Here is a 10,876-nt window from a genome sequence, read left to right as displayed (position 1 = left end):
ATCTTTAAGTCAGCAAGGAAACTTGTCTCATTCCCAATGAGCAAGATATCATCAACATAAAGAACTAAGAATGTTACAGTTTTGTTGACTATCTTCTTGTACACACAAGGTTCGTCAACATTTTGTCCAAAGTCATAAGATTTGATCACAATGTCAAACCTTATATTCCAGGATCAGATGCTTGTTTCAATCCATAAATGGATCGATTAAGCTTACATACTTTCTGTTCCTGTCCTTTTTCGATGAACCCTTCTGGTTGAGACATAAAAATACTTTCATCAAGTTAGTCATTCAAAAAGCTGTCTTGATATCCATTTGGCATATCTCATAGTCATAATATGTGGCAATAGAAAGAAGTATTCTTATTGACTTTATCATGGCAATAGGAGAAAAAGTTTCTTCATAATCAACTCCTCTTTGAGTAAAACCTTTTGCCACGAGTCTGGCTTTATAGGTTTGCGCCTTGCCAATTTAGTCTCGTTTTCTCTTGTAGATCCATTTGCAACCTATAAGTGTAACCCCATATGGTTGATCTACAAGTTCCCAGATAGAGTGAAGTACATAGAATCCATTTCATCGTCCATGGCTTTTATCCACTGTTCCCTGTCAACATCCTCTATTGCCTTCTTAAAGGTATTAATGGATCATCTAAACCATCATCCTGTATGATGTTTTGAGTTTCTGTTAAATCCATATAGCGTTCAGGTTGTTGAATGACCCTCCCACTACGTGGAGACATCCTCAACTCTTGGGATGGACGTGACGGGATTGTTGGGATTGGTGTCCCAATTCTCCCGAAGTCTCGTTGTTTTGTAAAGATACACATTGTTTAATGAATAAAATAATTGTTATTTAATCCTGGCATTTACTCATATCTAATAAACAAAGCTTTTTGGTTATCTTATGTGAACTTAAGCATGTATATGTGATATACAAGTGGATCATTCCTTAAGTGATAACCTAAATAGGTCTATAGTATAAGGATTAAGGTGGGATACCTAATCTTGGTGACACTACAAACACGGTCCGCTTTGTAGAGGTTTGCAAGTGTTGTAAACTACTACAGATGGTAGATCCTGACCATTCATATAGAGACGTGCGAGCGGGGGTATCCTATACAAAGAATTTGTATAAGACCTGGACCACGAGATGACAAGACTTTGTATATAATTCCATTGATACTAAAGACTTGCATCTAACCTAAACGACCATAGGTGACAACGACCTTGATCCTGAGTGTTTTGAGAACTCCTGCCTTTGAGGGTGGTCCTTTGATTAGTATGGGTGAGAGTAATCAGATTGCCAACTCAACATGCCTATCTTTTTGGGGACTTGTCTGATCTAGGAGCTGGGAACTCAATCCACAAGATGGAATTCATTCTTTTCCCAAAGCAGGGATAAGTAGAGAGATTTCTCTCTTAAAGGCTGATTCCGGGGCTTAAACATAGTGGTCACAACTTCTCTTTGGAAGAGAAGACTCAGTTATAGTAGGACTATGACTTATGTTCATTAGAGGGATCAGTGGTACTTAAGGAGACAGATGTAACTATAGGGGCATGACGGTTATTGGGCGAGTTGTACTTATGAGTGATCTGTGAAGGGTTGTCACACTTCTGATTGATTAAGATGGACACATAATATATTTGTGATAAGAAGAGTTCAGCTGTCGGTCTTTAGTGTAGTGCCTAACAGTTAACGGATAGTAGATCCCGTGACTAAAGAGTTTAGTCAGTTATTCACGTACCGTTGAAGCTTCAAGCTACAGGTCCATAATGTCCCCTTAGTAGCTCAATGAATTCAGTTGAGGATCAGTTCTTGGTGTTAATTTGAAATGTTCAAATTGACAAGAGGTATTTTGATTATATATATGATATAATCGGTATGATATATAAGATATATCTAGTGGAGGATTGATGTAAATGAGATTTACATTAAGTACCATGGAATAGAAAAAGAACTATGATTTATCTATTACATGAGATGAAATAGTAAAACTATAGGTTATAAATATAGTATGATAAGTTGGTTATCATTTATATTTATAATAATATTAATTATTAGATAATTAATTCTTTTTCTTTAATAACCAATTGAGAGGGTGGTTATTGAATTTTCATGATAACCGTGAGTTAAAAAGAAAATTATTTTCCTAATTTTAGTAAGGTTTTTACAAAAGGTTGAAAATTTGATTTTAAGTTTTTTCTCTCGCAAAAAGAAAACTCACGGCGCTTGTCAAGTAAATACGAATTTACTAAGCGACAATGTGTTTTAGTAAACAATCATGTAGTGTTTAGTAGGCGACAGACACCGAGCTAAACGATGAGCTAAACAATCGCTTAGCTTTTGCTAGACAATCACTTTGTTTTAGCTAAATGATTGGGCATCAACCCATGCGATAGGTTTCTGTCTTCTCCTACTTGTCCAATCATATACACAGTTGTTCTTTCCTCCTTCTTCTACCTCAAACCAAGTCCGAACAGAGCCCACCCTCTGGATTCTCACACCAAGAATACCAAGGTAACCTTCTTGGTGGTGTCATACTCAACTCGACACCGTCGAGGTTCTGTGGAGGACATTTGTGTGTTACTGGGGAGTTCATGACCGAGGTGATCGCTGAGGACGAGCGTGAAGTGTTCGTGAAGTGTTATGGTCGTGTTGTCCGAGCGTTCGAGGTTGCTGTGTTCAAGCGTTCGTGAGCAAGGAGCGTGGAGATGAGTCTACAAATGTTTGTAGATTTCGTGTAACACCCTGCATTTTTTTTAGTAATAATGTAATTTCAATAATTTTTATTATTTGAGGGTATTTTTTAAATTTTGGATTTCAAGTGTAATTGCGAGAATTTAATTGTTGATGTTGAAATTATTCAATTTGAAAATTAATAGCATGAATTAATTTCTTTTTGGGAAGGAAAGAAATTTAATAATATAAAGTGGAATAAGGAAAATAATAAAAAAAAATAGTTTATTTTATTTCCAATTTAGTTTTATTATTATTTTTTTTAATAAAAAACCCAAATTCCCTTCTCTTCTCCCTCACGCGACCGCAGACCCCCCTCGTTTTTCTTTCCCTGCTCGCCGCCGAACTCGCCAGTCGCCCGTCCTCCTCAGCCCATCATCCAGACCGTCGCTGCCTGAGCCCAATAACTGGTCTCCACTGTCGCTCGCCGTGATCAACCGTAGCCGTCGCGTCGACCCCCCTTCGGCCAATCTCGCCAGCCAACTTCTCCTGCCCAGTGCCGCTCCTTTGCGCGTCATACGAAGCCGACCAGCGCCGCTGCAGCAATCGTTCCTTTTACCAGACGCATCTGCACCCGAGCTACCGTCGCCAGACGCCACTCCTCCTTCAATCGACCAGATCTGTGTCGGATTCACTGCCAGCCGTTAGCTCTGCGGACCGGATTCCTCCTATCGTCGCTGTCGTTGCTTGTGTCGTCATCAGATTTATCAATTTGGATAAGATTTCTGCTGTTTAGGGTTGTTTTCAGTTGATTCTTGACTGCCCTTCCAACTTTGGATTCATGTTCTCGAAGGTATTAAGGTGTTGTTAGGTGAAGTTGGAATTGTTTTAGCAAATTTGGTACGCCTTATATCACACCTTGGGTGAGTTTACCCGGATTTGTATTGCCACCCGGATTTATTTGGCAATACTTGGAGTATGTGTGAATAGGCCTTGGTTTTAATTTTAAAACTTAGTTGTGTTCTTATGTCAAGGTCTTACTTAGAGTTGTTGGTTTCATTTGGTTGTCTGATATTATCTGTGGATTTTCGATTTAGGTAAAGTTAAATTGAAGATCTTTAAATAATTTGGTTGATTGGATTTAGACCCCAAAGATGAGTTTAAAACTTTGGATTTATTATTTTTGGACCAAGGGTGCTAAATTAATATTTGTAATGCATGTTATAGGGTGGATTCAAAGCCTTCCAAGAGTTGTAAGAAGGTTAATTACTTGGATTGATTTGTGACCAAATTTGAGGTAAGTAATCTTACTACTACGGGCTAGACACCAGATATATGCTAGCATAATAGACAAATATCATATCAGAACGATAGCATGATAAACAGATAGGATAGTATGACTAATATGTCCTTGTATGAGAATCTGAAATGTTTATTTGTGCACGTAGATACTTGCATGCTAATAAGAGACGATACTAATTCACTGAGGTTGTATTTGATATAAAGATATTGAGGTGTATATGCATGTTGTATAGCCATGATGTTGAGGTGTATAGGTATATTATGAAACCATATTGTGATAATTGTGATATTAGGGCTGTGATAGTGTCTTTGGGGCTGTGATATGTTATGAATCCATATTGTGATAATTGGGATATTGGGGTTGTGATAGTGTCTTTGCTGATTAGTTAGATGCCCACTAGGCATTGTGTTTCCTTCGGGATTCACCAGATTGTGTTTCCTTCGGGATTCACCAGATCTTGTGTTTCTTTCGGAATTCACTAGATATTGTGTTTCCTTCGGGATTCACCAGGGGTTGTGTTTCCTTCGAGATTCACCAGGGGTTTTGTTTCCTTCGGGATTCACCAGGGGCTGTGTTTCCTTCGGGATTCACCAGAGGTAGTGGGCATACTTAACTACAGTAGGATAGAAACTAGTTTTTCATGTATGTATGTGTCCCATGAGGACTAGAGCAATTTTTATGTTCCACTAGAGGTAGGCATCTAAAGGACATAGATGCCTAGCCCGACCCCAGTAGTGGGGTTACTTACTGAGTATTTTATACTCATTCTTTCTCATGTTGTTTCAGATAAAGGTAGAGATGCACCGGTGATTGACAAGCAGAATTCGTGATCGGGCCACTGGGACTAGTTTTATGCTTTCACTCGTGAGATTTAGATTTCTTTTCATGTTTTGCTTAACTTTCAGCTTTAATGTTTGAAACTTATTGTTAAGAATTGTTTTCAGACTTATTTATTAACATTTATTATTTATGGGTACCCTATTGTTATTTTTAATATTTGAATTTAATGAAGGGCTTTTGAACTTACCTTATTTATTTAGCATTTATTTCACCATACAAAGATGTCGTTTAAGTTCCATGCATGTATGTATTTAGTAACGACCTACTTGAGTCCTTCGGTCATTACATTTCGCCTTCTTCATTTGTAGTTGTTCGTGCTATAATTTCTATATTGATTGTATAACTGCATGTTTAGTGTACGACTGTAATTTGTAATGTTCATTCATGATTGTAATTTGGAATGATCTTATTTCCGCTGCTCATGGAAATCTCGAATTCGATTTGCTTCAGAGACAACAATAGTTGTTGATGGACCAGCTTGATCAACAATTCTTGTTGATATTTCTGTAGCATCTTTAGTCAGTTCTTGCAATATTAGTTTAATGCGAGGTAGATGATTTTTTATATGATCCTCCAAGAATGTAGTATTTGTCAATACAAATACTTTATCTTTTTGGGATCATAAAACAATCCTCCTTTCGTTTCTTTGGGGTACCCTACAAATAGGCATAATTTCGAACGTGTTTCCAATTTCTTAGGATTTTGTACCAACACATGTGCTAGACAATCCCAGATACGGAAATGACGTAAACTAGTTTTGCGTCCTTTCCATAATTCATACGGTGTTTCCGAAACATTTTTTGATGGAACAACATTTAGAATAAATATTGCAGTCTGTACTACATACCCCCAAAAGGATTGAGGTAACTGAGCATAACTCATCATAGACCAAACCATGTCCAATAAGGTTGGATTTCTCCTTTTTGCAACACCATTTTGTCGTGGTGTTCCAAAGTGCTGTTAGTTGGGATTGAACTCCATGATCTGTTAGATCTATTAGATAGTTCTGGAATTGTAAATCCATATACTCACCACCTTGATCAGATTGAAGTGTTTTGATTCTTTTACTTAACAGATTTTAAGTCTCAGCCTTAAATTCTTTGAACTTTTCAAGAGTTTCAGACTTATGACCGATTAAGTAAATGTAGCTATATCTAGAGTAATCATCAATAAAACTGACGAAATACTAATAGCCTCCTCGAGCTTTTACATTCATCGAACCACTTAGGTCTGAATGTAGAAGTTCGAGAGGTTCTTTGGTACGAAGACCTTTGTCAGAAAAAGATCTTCTTGTCATTTTTCCCTCAAGACATGATTCACATGGAGGTAAGGAACTATCTTCTAACTGATTTAGATGACCGTTTTTTACCAATCTCTCAATCCTGTTGAGATTAATATGACCAAGTCTGAGGTGCCAAAGATAGGCGGTAGGAGAAATTTTCCGCTTCTTATTTTGAGTCTCAGTTTTTTTAAACATCTCTATATTTAAAATGGCTTTTTCTTCAGTTGGTTTTAATATGTACAAGTTACTTTCAAGTCTTGCAGAACAAATATGAACACCTCTTGAATAAATAAACACTTTATTACATTCAAAAGATATATTGTACATATTTTCGAGCAAACAGGAAATGGAGATCAAGTTTCTTTTCATGTTAGGTACATAAAATACATTCCTAAGTAAGATAAAAGAGTCTCCAAAAAACAACTTGGCGTCTCCCACTGCTTCAGCTAAAATGACTTCACCCGTTCCCACCTTGAAAGTCATCTCTTATTCAGAAAGTATTCTCCAAGAACTAGTTTCCTGTAGAAAAGTGCAAACATGATTAGTGGCGCCTGAATCCAATATCCAGGTAAGGTGAGAATTCTCCACTAGACATGTTTTAACAACTAGTAAATCAGATTTACCTTGTTTTGCTTTTTCTACTTTCTTCTCAGCCAAATACTTTAGGTAGTTTCGTTTCCAATGCCCACCTTCTCCACAATGGAAACATTTTCCTTTCGGAGTTTTGTTTTCATTTTTCTTAGCAATGACTTTCTTTTTCCCTTTTCCTTTCTTCTTCATTTGTACGGTTTTGTCTTTAGAAGAAGAAGGACCAGACTTCTTATCATCAGTGGGTTTCGTTCCAAACGTAGACCCTTTATATAAGATTTATTGCATCCAAATCCATTTTTTGCAAAAATAATAAAGTATCCAATAAATCTTTATTTATTTGCAACGATACTTTAGTGATTTAGAACAATTGCTATCGATGGGCAGTCAAGAATTCTTTCACGAAAGCAAGACAATTCTTGACCAAATACTATATCAGAATAACTCCTTATTCCTATAGTTTTTTTGGTTATCGTTTTCAGTCAAAATCTTTACTAACAATTAGTAATTCTTGTAAGTATGACCCGCCATTTTCAAATCTTATAGAACGGTATGAATATGCCTCCGAAATAGAATACAATACCCAAGACGAAACTATAAGACCCTATTCATTTTACTGAAGCCTAGGTTGTTCCGAATCCTATGTTACAACCCTCCGAGGGGATCGTCGCAGTTAATGACTAGCTAGTGCTGCCTAAAAACGACAGTAGGCGCAACATAGGAATCTCATGGTTCAAACTAATGGAGGAGACTGTAGGATAATATTGACACATTTCCCTCACTTACTTACTATGAACTACCTCCCACATTCACCTTGTTATTGACCCATGCAAACACTTCCAAATGGAGCAGTCATGGTAAAAGTGACACGAAGCCAAGCATGGATCTCACGGTGTGAACTCTTGAGGACGTGAGAGCTAATAACTATATATCGAATATATTATTAATCTCCCACTGAAGTGTTCTATGTATTTGGGTATTTACTTGTGTAACGGCTAAATTTAAACAATCTAAATCTAAGTGGTTTATCCAAGTATAATGCTTATAATTGAATTTAACCTACAATGTTTAGGTGATAAACCGTTTTATTACCTCACATCGCTCATGCAAGCTCATAAAATCAGTTAACAACGTTCAATCTTTCGGTCATAATCCCCAGGTAGGAGGTGTTCTGTAAATCGTCAACTTAAGTACCCCCAACCTTAGATAGGTTTATGAACCGATATGAGTTCGTAACCGAATTTTATAAGGTAACAATCTATTTTAATGATTAAAACTAGTTGTTAACCTAAGTGAGCATGCAACTGTTCTTTGTTATGGATTTTAAATGTCCAACCTAATTTTTTAACAACTTACAAAATTTTAGACATACTAAATATCCACAACATTCAACAAAGGCATTCAATATCTAATATAACTATTATATTAAATATAACCCTAACATGCATACTATATATTATAATATTTATAACATACTTTCAATGCATGTAACATGCTTCCTACGGTGGGGTTTTAAACCTACATGGCATATTGTATGCACATACATGAATTATTTAATCATTACATATATCACATGCATAAACAACTAAATACTAACTGATATGGTTTTAGTTTTGGCATAAACGAGCAAACATATGCCTATCACAAATAGCTTCAAAACCGTCTTTGAACCACTCCAAACCGAACCCAAACATCTTAAACCAGACTGGATAAGTCTGAACCAGACCAACAAAATCAGAACCAGACCAGCCAAAAACTCTAAGGCTGAACCAGATTAGACATCGAGAAAACCGGTGGAACCGGCTGCTCTCAGTCCAAGCTCAAAATCTCGCTAAGGCTGATCGTGTAACACTGAAGGCTATCGTCTAACACCATTGCCTAGTGTTAGGCAGAGGTACACGATCGCTTAGTGTCTTCTGTCTATCGCATAGTGCAATCGTTTAGCTCTCGGGTAGAACTACACGATCGCTTAACACCATCGCACAACACTTCTTGTCATCATTTAGTGTCCGCCGTAGCTACACGATTGCTTAGTTCCATCGCATAGAACTTCATTGCATTGTTGAGTGCCGTAGCTACACGATCGCTTAGTTCCATCGCATAGAACTTCAACGCATCATTTAGCTCACGTCGCAGCTACACGATCGTGTAGTGCCATCGTATAGCACTTCCAACGCATCGTAGAGTTCCCACGCAAAGCTACACGATCGCTTAGTGCTATCACATAGCATTTCAACGCATCGTTTAGTTTCCACGCAAAGCTACACGATCGCTAAGTGCTATTGTATAGCGTTTCAACACATTGTTTAGCTCTCGTAGGTACGATCGTCTAGCGTCCAATATCACAACGACCAGCATCCATAGTTATATGATTGTCTAGATTTTCTTAACATCGTGAAATGCCTGGAGCTGGACGATTGTTTAGAATTTGAACCTCAACGACGATTTTGAGCAGAAGCTGGAAAAACTGGAAACGCAGCTCGGCCTTCTTCACTTGTTTCTTCAATTACATCTTAATTTTAACTCTAATGACTCCAAATAAATTACAAACTCTTGATAACACATATAAGCTCATGAATCAAGAGTCAATTACAAATTTAATTAAGAAATTAAAGAGAAATAAAATGTCAAAACTCAGAAAATCATATCAGTGCATCAGTTTCATATATCTCATGAACAGCACCCACCACACCAAGATTAAACCGAATTGAATGCTTATATGATGCTCCGATACCAATTGTAAGAGTGTAACAACATGCAGCGGAAGCAACAAGGATCAATAAGCATTCAAATTCATTAATTTTGGCAGAAACTAAAGTATGCTCATCTAATATAAGAGAGTTTGTAGTCATACCTTTGTAGAACTCTTCAAGATCTTGATCAACAATAGTTGTCTTCTCCAAAACTCACCGTGAACCACCTCACGGTCTTCCCCACTATCCTCTTGGAGCTTTAGAATGAGTTGCGGGACTCAAGAACAACTTGAAGCAATGAAAGAAGCTCACTGCACCACTTTTGTTTGAAGAACCCTTTCTTCAACACAAAATTTTCTGTAAAATTTTTTTTGAATGCATGCCTCACATTCACTCGAATCTTCTTTATTTATTGCAAGAAAACATGTAAAGAAGATCACTGCATGAGTTGCAGCACATGCTTGGAGTAAATGTGAAGAAAGGAAGTGGTGTTTGTGTGAGCTAGTAACAGATGGGTAATGGAAAAAGTCATTTTTTTCATTTTGTGCATATTTTGTAACTTTTCAATTTTTTCAAAAATCAAATAAGATTTCAAAATCAATTTTTATTTTAAGACTGAAAACATTATTACTTTTATAAAATTAATTTTCTAATAAAATTAATAAATAANATAATTCTAATTAATTTAATATCAAATATTAAATTAATTGTTACACAAATCCATCTTCATATATTTTAATCATATATAAATATATAAATTATCCTATTCTGTTTAATTCTAATTTGAACGTTTCAAATTAACTTATCAAGCTACCCTAAAGTTTATCCATTTACGAGTTAGTAAGGGGACCTCGCGGACTTATAGATCATGGGCTCCAATGATCGGAGGTTAATCGGCTAAACTTATTAGACCGAACTAACCCACGTTCGTTAACTAATGATCACTCCACTATAGCCCATAGTTGAACTCCCCTCACTGTAGATATATTATGTCCACTTTATATAACCATAATCAGTAAGTCGATCCTTCACAGGTTGTTCGTAATCATAGTTGGGTCAAGATAACTGTCTTACTCCTGTGAATACATCTTGTTCCTTAAATTCCCACTGACCCTCTAATGAACAATTTTAATTCATAACACTTATGAATCAAATCTTTTCTCCATCATGAGAAGGCGGGGCCCTGATTGTTCAAGACCTAAATCGGGTAGGAGTGAATTCCATCTTACAGGGCTATGTCCCCATCCGATCTTATCCCAAAATGGGAGGCTTATTGAGTAGTGTTGTTGGACTACTCTCACCGTTTACAGATCAAAGGATAATCTCGAACAAGTAGGAGTTCATAGCTAGCTCAGGATTAAGATCGAGTTAACCTAGGTTACTTAATAAATGAAATAGTCGTTATAAAAAAAAAGTGACTATTTTCATGGTCCAGTCTATATGCAAACTCATTGCATAGGATGCCCTCACTCACATGTCTCTACATGAACAATA

General features: G+C 36.7%; 1 long non-coding RNA gene across 1 annotated transcript; it reads left to right on the top strand.

The window, feature by feature from the left end:
• Nucleotides 1-2,977: 2,977 nt before the first annotated feature.
• Nucleotides 2,978-4,827, top strand: LOC120076366. The gene is made up of 3 exons (XR_005481511.1): nucleotides 2,978-3,529; nucleotides 3,904-3,973; nucleotides 4,766-4,827. It is a non-coding gene; the product is annotated as an uncharacterized LOC120076366 (long non-coding RNA).
• Nucleotides 4,828-10,876: the final 6,049 nt, after the last annotated feature.

Source organism: Benincasa hispida, chromosome 4, assembly GCF_009727055.1.
Source record: "Benincasa hispida cultivar B227 chromosome 4, ASM972705v1, whole genome shotgun sequence".
NCBI lineage: Eukaryota > Viridiplantae > Streptophyta > Magnoliopsida > Cucurbitales > Cucurbitaceae > Benincasa > Benincasa hispida.
Note: the sequence above shows the minus strand (reverse complement) of the source record. Positions and strands in the feature narration are given on the sequence as shown.